The 11,710-nt window shown below is 44.9% G+C and overlaps 1 pseudogene; it reads right to left on the bottom strand.

The window, feature by feature from the left end:
- Positions 1-321: 321 nt before the first annotated feature.
- The window catches only part of LOC134601876 (ral guanine nucleotide dissociation stimulator-like), a 53,028-nt pseudogene continuing 41,639 nt past the window's right edge, over positions 322-11,710 (bottom strand).

Genomic DNA, 11,710 nt, shown 5'->3' with positions numbered 1-11,710 from the left:
GAACCACGCATGTGTTCGCCCGCTGTGGCGAACGCGAACACGCTATGTTCGCCGGGAACTATTCGCCAGCGAACAGTTCGGTACATCACTACTATTAACGCACTATTTGGACACTGGGACACTGTGTATAGAATACATGGCGTCTTCCATCGAGAATTGGCTTCTTTTGCTCTTCCTACTCTCCATTAAGGCAGGTATATATGTTGCTTCTTCTGCTGTTTCTATTCTCTATCGAAGCTGGGATACATTTGGCTTCTTCTTTTGCTTCTACTCTCCATCGAAGCTGGGATTCATTTGGCTTCTTTTTTGCGTGTGGCCTCTTCTGCTGTTTGTTCTCTCTGTCAAGACTGGGATACATGTGGCTTTCTTTTCTGTTTTGACTCTGAAATAAGAATCTGTATGTACATGTGGTGCTGTGTGACATGGAATGAGAATCTGTATGTACATGAGGTGCTGTGTGACATGGAATAAGGGTCTGTATGCACATAGGGTTCTTTGTGACATTTGCTCACTACTTCCCTCAGTCTGTATTCATATTTCTCTTTGTTGAAGCTCTTCTTTCTCTCCCTTTAGCATCTCCATTGATTTTCTTAATGTTCTTAATTACTTTTTCACATGATGCCTGAGTCTCAGCAATAATGGGTCCTTTAGGCTCTATTGTTGGTGCCTAGGCCTCAGGAATGCTGGGTCCTTCAGGCTCTGATGGTGCTGCCTGGGTTTTGGGAATGCTGGGTCCTTCAGGCTCTGATGGGGCTACCTGGGCTTCCTTCATTTCAGCCCTGCTATATCCAGAAAAAGTAGCACCGGAGTTTGTGGTGTCTAAGACTTGTGGATTGCACTCCGGGTGGTCAGTGCTCTTTGGCTGGGATGTCGTTGCAGAGATGGGCTCTGAGCTGTTTGGTGGCCTATTAGAAGACACAACCCATGGTGGAGCAAAAAAACATGCATCAATCACAATTATCAACAGCCAGACATTTTTCTTTTAAAGGGAATTTGTCTTTTAAGACTTGTAAAATGTGTTTGTGGCTAGGGATGTGCATGGGCAAAAAATGCGGTTCGGTTCAGCACTTCGGCAATTCCGGACTTCAGCAATTCGGCACTTCGGTTTGGCACGTCCGAAATTTGGGACTTCGGCACTTCGGGAATTCGGGACTTCAGCAATTCCCTGACCCTATCCCTAATCCTACCCCTAAACCCACCCCTAACACTAACCCTACCCTTGCCCGACCACTAACCCTACCACTACCCCTAACCCTACTAGGGGTAGGGTTAGGGGAAGGGTTAGGGGAAGGGTTAGAGAAGGTTGGGTTACGGGTAGGTTTAGTGTTAAGGGTAGTGTTAGGAGTAGGGTTAGGGTTAACGGAAGGTTGGGGAAGGGGTAGGGTTAAAGGTAGGGTTAGATTCCTGTCATCATTCCCTTAATTTTCCCTCCCTCTCCTGTTTTGTCACTTTTCAGAAATACAAAGCACTTCGGCACTTCCGAACTTTGGCAATTTGGGACTTCAGCAATTCGGCAATTCGCCACTTCCGAAATTCGGCAATTAGGACATTCGGAAGCATCCAAATGTCCGAATTGGCGAAATTCGTCCGAATTTAAATTTGTACCGAAACGAATTGCACATGTCGCTATAATTAGCCTGGCTGTGAAGCATACCACTTGGATCCTAATGAGAGCCTGATACTATCTATTCTAAGATGATTCATGCAGTTAGGTTCTTGTACTCTTTGATTCCCTAGTTGCAGCTTTTTAATCCTGCTCTAATCAATTAGTGGTTCTCAAACCGGGACCAGCAATGGTCAAAAATTAAAGGCTTTCCCACTTCAATTCAAGTGAGAACTATCTGTGTTTGAGACCAATGGACCTATAACAAGGGTGGATAAAAGTTAGCCCCCAATTTTATAACAGAGCAGGAGACTTTATATTTTGCATAATATTTCTTTACTAAAACTCCAGCAGCACAGGTTTAACAATAAAGTTTAGTGAAAAAAACATTGCCATAGGGTATAAAAGGCCCTTCCTCTTGCATCACTTGCCTCTTTCTTTGCTGCTCCAGTCAAACAGGTCAGAGTATTTTATTCGCTGCTATTGAATTTATATTTACACTGTCATAGCTTCCTTTCTCTGCTCATTCTTACTATTGAATTTACATTTACTCTGTCAGAGCTTCCTTTCTCTGCTCATTCTTACTATGGAATTTACATTTACTCTGTCAGAGCTTCCTTTCTCTGCTCATTCTTACTATTGAATTTACATTTACTCTGTCAGAGCTTCCTTTCTCTGCTCATTCTTACTATGGAATTCACATTTACTCTGTCAGAGCTTCCTTACTCTGCTCATTCTTACTATGGAATTTACATTTACTCTGTCAGAGCTTCCTTTCTCTGCTTATTCTTACTATGGAATTTACATTTACTCTGTCAGAATCTTGTATTCTCTGCTCATTCTTACTATGGAATTTACATTTACTCTTTCAGAGCTTCCTTTCTCTGCGTATTCTTACTATGGAATTTACATTTACTCTGTCAGAGCTTCCTTTCTCTGTTCATACTTACTATTGAATTTACATTTACACTGTCAGAGCTTCCTTTCTCTGCTCATTCTTACTATGGAATTTACATTTACTATGTCAGATTTTCCTTTCTCTGCTCATTCTTACTATGGAATTTACATTTACTCTGTCAGAGCTTCCTTTCTCTGCTCATTCTTACTATGGAATTTACATTTACTCTGTCAGAGCTTCCTTTCTCTGCTTATTCTTACTATGGAATTTACATTTACTCTGTCAGAATCTTGTATTCTCTGCCCATTCTTACTATGGTTTTACATTCACACTGGGTTTGATGGATTGTCTCTATATTTGATTATCACTATTTATTTTCTTAAATTTTTCCCTTTCTCCCCTATATCCCCACCTGTACTACCTTTGCTTCCCTCTCACTATCTCCCTGTCATTCATTTCGCGATCGCGGCAAGTTACCACTATCGCGCTTATCAAACCAGGGACTGGGGCATTGGTTAGGGTCAACGGGAGGGGGAGTGTGGGAATCCACGTTATTGGCATTAAGATTTTCACGCGAACGGCGGCCATTTTGGGTATTGAAGACCGCGAGATCCAGGGCGGACAGCCACCTTCCCAGACTGTGATTCACACGTTCTGGAATGCTATCCTTTCTCCTACAGGGTTTTTCAATGCCTGTCAGGAGCTGTGATATACATAGCACCATGTGTGTATATATATGTATATATATATATATATATGTATGTGTATATATGTGTGTATATATATGTAGAAAGGCCATTAGGCCTGAATTTGTGGGAGGAGTAAGTGCCCTACTTAAACTCACAGCCCCTACTCACCTCTGCCGTTCAGCTGATTGTCTATCCCCATAGCAACCAGCATTTCCAGTCCGAGCTTCCCGCCAGATCAGCTTCAGTCTCCTGCAGCAAAGAGGTCAATAGCTTTCCTCCGTCCGTTCTGAGGCCCGCCGCGCGGTTTTTCCTCCCGGTCGCGGTACCTGGCTTCCGGTCACGAGACCGGCACGCTCACGTAAGCTAAGTGAGGGAAATAGCGTTCGGCTATTTCCCTCCGTTCGGGCCTAAAAACGTAGGGGTAGGCTCCCTCTATCTTCTTTACACGTATCCATGCTCGTTTTAACGTATTCAGCGTTCGCGCCAAACGGACGAACGCTCGTCACACTTACGCATCGTTCACGTATTCGTACGGAAACTACCGAACTATGTATAAGTATAACGCTCATATTATTCGTTGTATTTCTATGTGTCCATTCGGTCATCCAGTATCGATCTATACATACGGTTTAAACGAACGCACCGTTCTAATCTATATTACGGTTAATTCTTTTAAACCATGCTAAACAAATTCACGAATTTCATTTACACGAATTCTAAATATAAACGTATATTCCCTGTTCGGTCAGTTAACTGCTGATACCTACATGTCAGTATTTGGTCATGCAATCCGGTCTAACTACCAGCCTTTTTCTTAAACTGTGTTGGCCGGTTTAATATATCTAAAACATTTAAAATCTCTACAATTATTTATAACATACGGTTCTTTTTCCTACACCTAATTAACTAGTAACCCACATTTAAAAAAAAAAAAACATTTTAGTAATTCTTATAGACTTCCCATGTCACAAATATAAATAAACTAGTTTCTAAACTATACACCAACCATATTCAAACCCTACATACAGATATTATTTTATTCAACACGATCTTCTAGGATATCCGTTAAATCCACATCTGTACTACATCTTCTCCTAAAAATCACCCAGTCACATGTTTTTGGCTTTACAGATTGCATCGGTTTCCCGCATTTCTGCGCAAAAATTGTTATTTCAAGGTCTTTTATTACAGGAACAGGTATAGTATTTTTCTCACTTTGGTTTCATCGAGGTCTAGGCCTCAAATTCAATTAAACTGTTGGGATTTATTACATACTGTCACATCTGTCGTTAACTATTGAAATATTCATTGGTTAATCCTTAGCTCCAGTATTATTCTAGGCCTCCACCGGTTTCTACACATTAAACCTGTTACGCTCAACATAGTTCCCGTACGTCAAATCAAGGTATAGTTCTCTACTCTTTTTAAGACCTTTTTTCATACAGGACCTTGATTTCATTACAATTTTCTCACAGGCTTACGCCCACGGTACGTTAATTCTTTACAATTTCTCTACCCAGACATACGGTCATACTGCCATCAGGCCTGGAAAAACACCCAAACCTGACCCGGTACTCAGCCATACCATCAGGTACTTACGTCCTTACCCATGTACGTCCATTGCCACCCCAAGGCCTCATTCAGCCTTTTCCTTAAACGCAAAATCGTCCCAGTCGCATACCAAACCTTTTCAGATCCCTCAACGCAGGATCTCACGTTGCGCCCCTAACAACCAACTCTCAATACAAACCATACGCCACCACAATACGCATAATTACATCAACATTTGTCTTAAATCCCCAGGCTTCTTCCTCAAGGACAGCAGCAGACAAGACTCGCCACACTTAATACTACTAAGGTTCCAGATATCATTTACAACCACTCAAGGTTAGTATCCACACACCACTCCAGAATTCTCATTCATCCTTAAGTATACAATCGAACTGGCTACAGGGTCTAGGCTACTGCCTTAGCTCACCCAATCAGGAAAATCCGGTCCCGCGAGGCCATCCCCCCCCCCCCACCTCAACACGGAGGTACGGCCCCACGCCCAAATTATAGTTATTCGCCTCGCACCCCCTACTACAGGGCTCTAGTCAGGGCCTCACCTGTCACGGCCACACGTTTTGAATTCTCTTTACAGTCACCGAGAGGCCAACACCCTGCCACTACGTCTGTGGCCACAACTTCATAAGCCAAATCATAGGTAGAGCCTCTCACCGCCACTTGGCATTAGCAGGGCCTCACCTATCCAAAAAATTCAACAGATAAGTTTTTTGCTTCGGCATTAGCATTACAGTCCAGTTCTTCCAAATACACCACCCCTCATATCCTTCCAACGTTCCTTACTCCCCTTCTAATATATCTTTCACATAATCATTCCTTTTTAGAATGTCCCAAGAACCAATCCCCATCGAAGAATTGCCAGAAGAAACACCATTTACGCCAATCAGACCCGAGTCTCCAGGCGAATCTCTTACTCTATCAACTCCCACGTCCTCAAGAGCATGGACTATTCCCAAAATTACGGCCGAGCTTAGGCTCAGTGGAATCCCCTTTCCAGCCACAGCTAGAAAGGCAGAACTTTACAGGCTGCTTACCCACCAAGTCCCCGAGCCTAGGCCAGGCACTAGCTCTCAAGGACAACCACCAAGCACCGGCATGGCCACCCCGGATACCCTGGCAGCAATCTTGGCCAACCTACAGACCCTTAATAGCAGGCTATCTAAGGTGGAGAGCGCCATCTCCTCCCCAGGTACTACACCTGGCATCCCAGTCTCCACCACTGCTGTCCCCGCTATACCAGCATGCCCCCCATACTCCCCTCTCCAGCACCAGTCACAGCCATAACACCCTTTGAGTCACCAGCGCACTCCAGACTCTATCAAAAAAGATATCTTAGACGGGAAGGACGTGTTTCTGGTGTCTTTACTCATAGCCTCTCAGGACATACTGGAGAACAAGGCATACAACTACGGTGACATATCAGTAGTGCTTAAGACGAGAGATCCCAGGCTCAATAAAAAACTTTCTATCCCCCAGTTTGTGATAGCCTTCGGGATATACCACAACGTCATTTGCACGGTATATCCCCACAGGAGAGAAGAGTTAGACCTCTATCTTCACAAAGTGGTGGATCTAGGCATCAAGTACGGGGGCTCCTCTTTCTACGACTACCACAAGTCAGTATCAGCGAAGGCGGCAACCCATCTGAAGCAGTTTAATGTAAGAATTAACTGGTGCCAGATGGATACAGAACTGTTCTGTCACCACTTCGCTGGACTCAGGCCCCCGGCTTGTGCCATATGTAACTCTACATCCCACACGGCCGACCTATGTCCCGCCGAAGCAGATCCCACCACCTCCACTTCCACCCCTCACCCCACTTTCACCCCTTACAACAAACCAGCGGGTGGTCTACGTGACAAGCTGGGTAGGTCCATCTCCTTTTTAGGCAAGGCGCAGGTGTGCAATAATTTCAACGCAGGCTCCTGCAGTTTCAGCGCCTGTAGATTATTGCACATCTGCTCCATATGCTTTAGGGCATATACCAAGACCATGTGTCCGGCCAGGTTGCAACCAAACAAGTGACTAACCGACATAAACATCGACAACCTGTTTTTTTACCTAAGGTCACACCCTAGCAGGCACTTGGTGGAATATCTCACCACAGGGTTCACACAAGGGGTATAGTTTCTCATGGGTATAGTAGCCATCCCCCCAGGTACACTAGAATGTCCTAATCTCCTGTCAGCACATCTAGACCCAGTCTCCATAGACACTCTCCTTTCCTCTGAAACCGTTTCATGATCGGGCTCTTCACCTCCTCACCATTTTCCTCCTGGCGCACTAACCCCATTGGTATTGCAATTCACAAATATTCCAATAAAAAATGCTTAATTATCGATTTATCGGCACCGCACTCCTCTTTTGTTCCAAGCATAAACGCACTCATTCCAGCAGACGAATTCTCACTCCAGTACGTAACTATTGACGACGCCATACAGTCCATCATATCTTCTGGTAATCGGCCCTGGCTCAGCAAAACAGACATCACAAACGCGTTCAAGTTACTACCCATGCACCCCTCACTCTGGCACTTACACGGTGTTAAATGGCGAGGGAAATACTACTTCTCCACACGACTCACTTTCAGTTCTCGAAGCAGCCCCAAACTGTTCGATATTTTCGCTGAGTCACTATGCTGGCTGCTTCTGAACGTCCTCAGGTGTCACTCCGTTATTCACTACCTAGACGACTTCCTACTGATAGAGCCAGGGTCACAAACACCCACCGCTATCAGCAGTACTACAGCACTATTTTCCACACTTGGAGTTCCTTTGTCCCCATCTAAAACAATAGACCCCACAACTAAACTTACCTTTTTGGGGATAGAGCTGGATTCTGTTAACGTCAGAGCTAGCCTTCCCCACGACAAACTGTCACGATTGAGAGGGGAGATAGACATGTTCCTGCAGGGAAGGTCTTTTATATCCAGGCTTCTTTGCCTGCTCCACGGAGTGCCGGACTCCTGCCCAGTTTCTTTGGACCCCCACGCCAAGGCTGACTTAGCTATATGGGGGAAGTTTTTGGCAGAATGGAATGGTATCTCCATGTTTATCACCCCTCTCTCCACTTCTTCACCCATCATCCACACAGACGCCGCAGCCAACACTGGTTTCGCAGCCATTTTCAGGAACCACTGGTTTAGGGGTCACTGGCCCACTGAGACGGAGGCCTTGCCAGGATTCAGGGAGGCCTCAGCACTATTCGAAATTTATCCCATTGTGGCGGCCGCACACACCTGGGGTCATCTCTGGTCCGGCAAGGCAGTAAAATGCTACTCAGATAACTCGGCAGCTTGCGAAATCATTAACAAAGGGCGCTCATCATCCCTGACCATCATGCGGCTGGTTCGCAAGCTGACCTGGCTGGCAGCATCCGGTCAGTTTCACTTAGTGTATTTTCACATCCTGGGTATTCACAACACGGCCGCTGACGCTCTTTCTCGTTCTCAATTCCAGGCATTCTCTCAGGCACTCCCTGCGGCTCACCAACAGCCATCCAGGACACCACGTTTTCACAAACTAATCTTGGATTAAGCACACTTATGCATCATGCTAGAACTCTCACTCACCAAGCACTATCACCCAATACTGCTATCACTTATAATTGGGCACTTACCATATTTAACAAATTCACCGCAGAATTCGGTCTACAAGGCGACTTTTCTATTCAAACCATGGTGGCTTTTGCCTCTTTCCGCCACTTACATCTTAAGCTTTCTCATAACACCATTAAACTTTACCTCACCGGGGTTCAGCACCACAGCCTCACTAATTTTCCTAACAACACTCCCTTCTTGTCATCATATCCCAAAGGTTTTGAAAGGTATATCAAAGGTTTCACCTCCACTCACTATCACTTGATTACCTATAGACGGGCCTATCTTCAGATCACTTAGCAATATCCTTGACAAGGCCCCGTTCGATCCCAACACAAATACGGTGATCAAATCAGCTATATATCTCGCTTTCTATTGTTTTCTCAGACCTAGAGAGTTCACTGTGGTTTGTCAAGGAGATATCTCGCAAAGCCTTAAAACATCACACCTCACTAAGATGGAGGATCACTACCTACTTTCGATCCCTACAACTAAAACCAATCAGTCACAACACCCTACTATAATGCCTCTCTTCCCTACTGATAATGCCTGGTGTCCAGTCAAGGTACTAGACCACCTACGGTTAACTCATCACACATACCTACCAGACTCTCCACTCTTATCACTACAAGGGCATCTGTTTACCACGGCAAAATTCATGTCACATGTCAGAAATCTGATATCTAAGCTTGGATTCAACCCGGCTGCATTCTCCGGGCACTCCTTCCGCATAGGAGCCGCCTCATCAGCCTCTAGCACAAACACACCGGTCCACATCATCAAGAGACTGGGTCGATGGAAATCCTCCATATATCATGCATATATTCCACAACCGGAAAAAGAGCTTCGTCAAGCTTTCAGGAACTTGGTCATGTAAAATGCAATAAAGTGTGTATTTTCTCGAATTTATCTTTTGCCCTCTTTTATTTACAGGCCCACTCGTACGTTGGTTTCGGCACACCACAACCAACTTTGCTCTTACAGATACTATCTATTACGTATTAAATTCCGAGCACAAATGTATAAATATATGTGTATGTATATATGTATATGTATATATGTGTATGTATGTGTGTATGTATGTGTGTATATATATATATATATATATAAGTGCAGACAGCTCTTGCACTCTTCACTATTTGTAAAGTACCTGGTGCTCTGGTAGCTCATGCACAGCAATGGAAAAAATATACCAGCACTCCTAGGATTTTCAAATGAAGTTTTCCTTTTATTCCAAAGTACAAAATCGACGTTTCAGCTCTCCCTCAGAGCTTTCATCAGGACATATACAAAATTCTAAAACATAAACAGACTTATATAGGGAGCTAAAATCAAGGTAAGTACTCACTTTTACAGCTGATTGTCATTTCCCATTCCCGCCCGATTGCTCAGGTTGCCTGTGCATGTACTTCCGGGTATGGTCATGTGACCACCATAAGGAGTTCCGATTCGCCGAGCACATCACGTTTCCTGGGCAACCATGGGCATATTACCTCATTGGTTAATCCCCCGTGTACTGGTGCTGTCAAGGCTCAAAATACATACATGATGTATTTTGAGCCTTGACAGCACCAGTACACGGGGGATTAACCAATGAGGTAATATGCCCATGGTTGCCCAGGAAACGTGATGTGCTCGGCGAATCGGAACTCCTTATGGTGGTCACATGACCATACCCGGAAGTACATGCACAGGCAACCTGAGCAATCGGGCGGGAATGGGAAATGACAATCAGCTGTAAAAGTGAGTACTTACCTTGATTTTAGCTCCCTATATAAGTCTGTTTATGTTTTAGAATTTTGTATATGTCCTGATGAAAGCTCTGAGGGAGAGCTGAAACGTCGATTTTGTACTTTGGAATAAAAGGAAAACTTCATTTGAAAATCCTAGGAGTGCTGGTATATTTTTTCCAATGCTATATATATATATGTATATATATTTCACAAATGTATTTCATGTATTAGGTTAGCTCAATGGGCTAATACACTAGCAGTACACTGTCCATATCTTATGGTTGACAGGTTCTATCCCCACTGAAGTAGAGAAAATAGGAATCACTTATTTATTCTCTGGGTAACCAGAGAATGTATTCCTGATTTTATATCTTGTGATCTATTAATTTCTGTGTATTTTTCGTATCCACGCTGGCGGGCCGCAACTGCTAGCCGCGCTGTCGTTTTGGCGCGAACGGCGTCCATCTTAGATCTCGCACCTGCGAGACCCATGACTGCCATTTGTGCCCCTAGGGGTTATGACTCACACGTTGGATATGTATAGTTAAGTATTTCCATTAAACAATCATTTACTGTGGAACATTAACAAACTAACAAACTGCACTGTACATTAACCATTACACTGCTGCAGAGTGTCTATACAGAGGTGACCCCTTTCAGTTGGGGGTGAACCCCACTCACGCTCCTGCCAATACCATAACAGGAGTGACCCACTACGCTGGGTGACCCCCAAGCGGAGCCATACAGCACTCGGTGCAGGATTTATTCAGGGGTGACCCCCCTTTCATATGGGGTGACCCCCCACAGGCTCAAAGAGACACAGTGCACGCAGGTTCAACATCCTGCCATACACTAACAATATGACTCTATGCAGTGAATATCGGGCACCCACACTACGACTGGGGTGATCCACAAACATCCTTACCAAGGAGTGAGGAAATTGCAAATGTTCAGGCTCCACAATTCATATATTGTTGGGTGAACCCCAAACCAAACAGGCCCTCCACCCTTGACGGGTGCGGCCCACTTATATGACCGCTCATCCCAGTCGCACAGAGGGTGACCCCCTCCTCAGGCCACTCGACCCCTTGCGACCTGAGGGTCTCGGGTCAGATAACACTGGGTGACCCCTAGTCATTAGTGGAAGCCGACTGTACTACTACTCACGTACTTCAGTACCTGACATTCTCCTATCTTTCACAGAGAGGAATACTCCACTACTTCATGTTGAGTGACTCACCACAATCACCACCATCTGACTTCCAGCCAATGATAAATTCGGCGGTGGCTGCCTCAGTGGAGAAGGCTATTGCCACTGGTGCAGATCCCGAAAACAGACACCGACACCGCAACGGCCACTGAAACGGAAGACACTGACTTCCTTAGAGAAGTCCCCAGAATAAAGCTATCCAAACGTTATTTTCTGTGCACTTTATTATTGGGGCAACCCCCCTTACAACTGGGGTGACCCCCACACTCAAAGATGTGCATTCACCAATGGGTTACTGTGCACTTTATTATTGGGGTGACCCCTCTATAGGGGGCGACCCCCACAGGCTCAAGTGTCACAGTGCAAGCAGGCTCATCCCCTGCTATATCATTAAGAGTCACAGTGCAAGCAGG

The sequence above is a fragment of the Pelobates fuscus genome, chromosome 3 (assembly GCF_036172605.1).
Source record: "Pelobates fuscus isolate aPelFus1 chromosome 3, aPelFus1.pri, whole genome shotgun sequence".
NCBI lineage: Eukaryota > Metazoa > Chordata > Amphibia > Anura > Pelobatidae > Pelobates > Pelobates fuscus.
The sequence above is the reverse complement of the archived record's forward strand: the minus strand, read 5'-3'. Positions and strand labels throughout refer to the sequence as shown.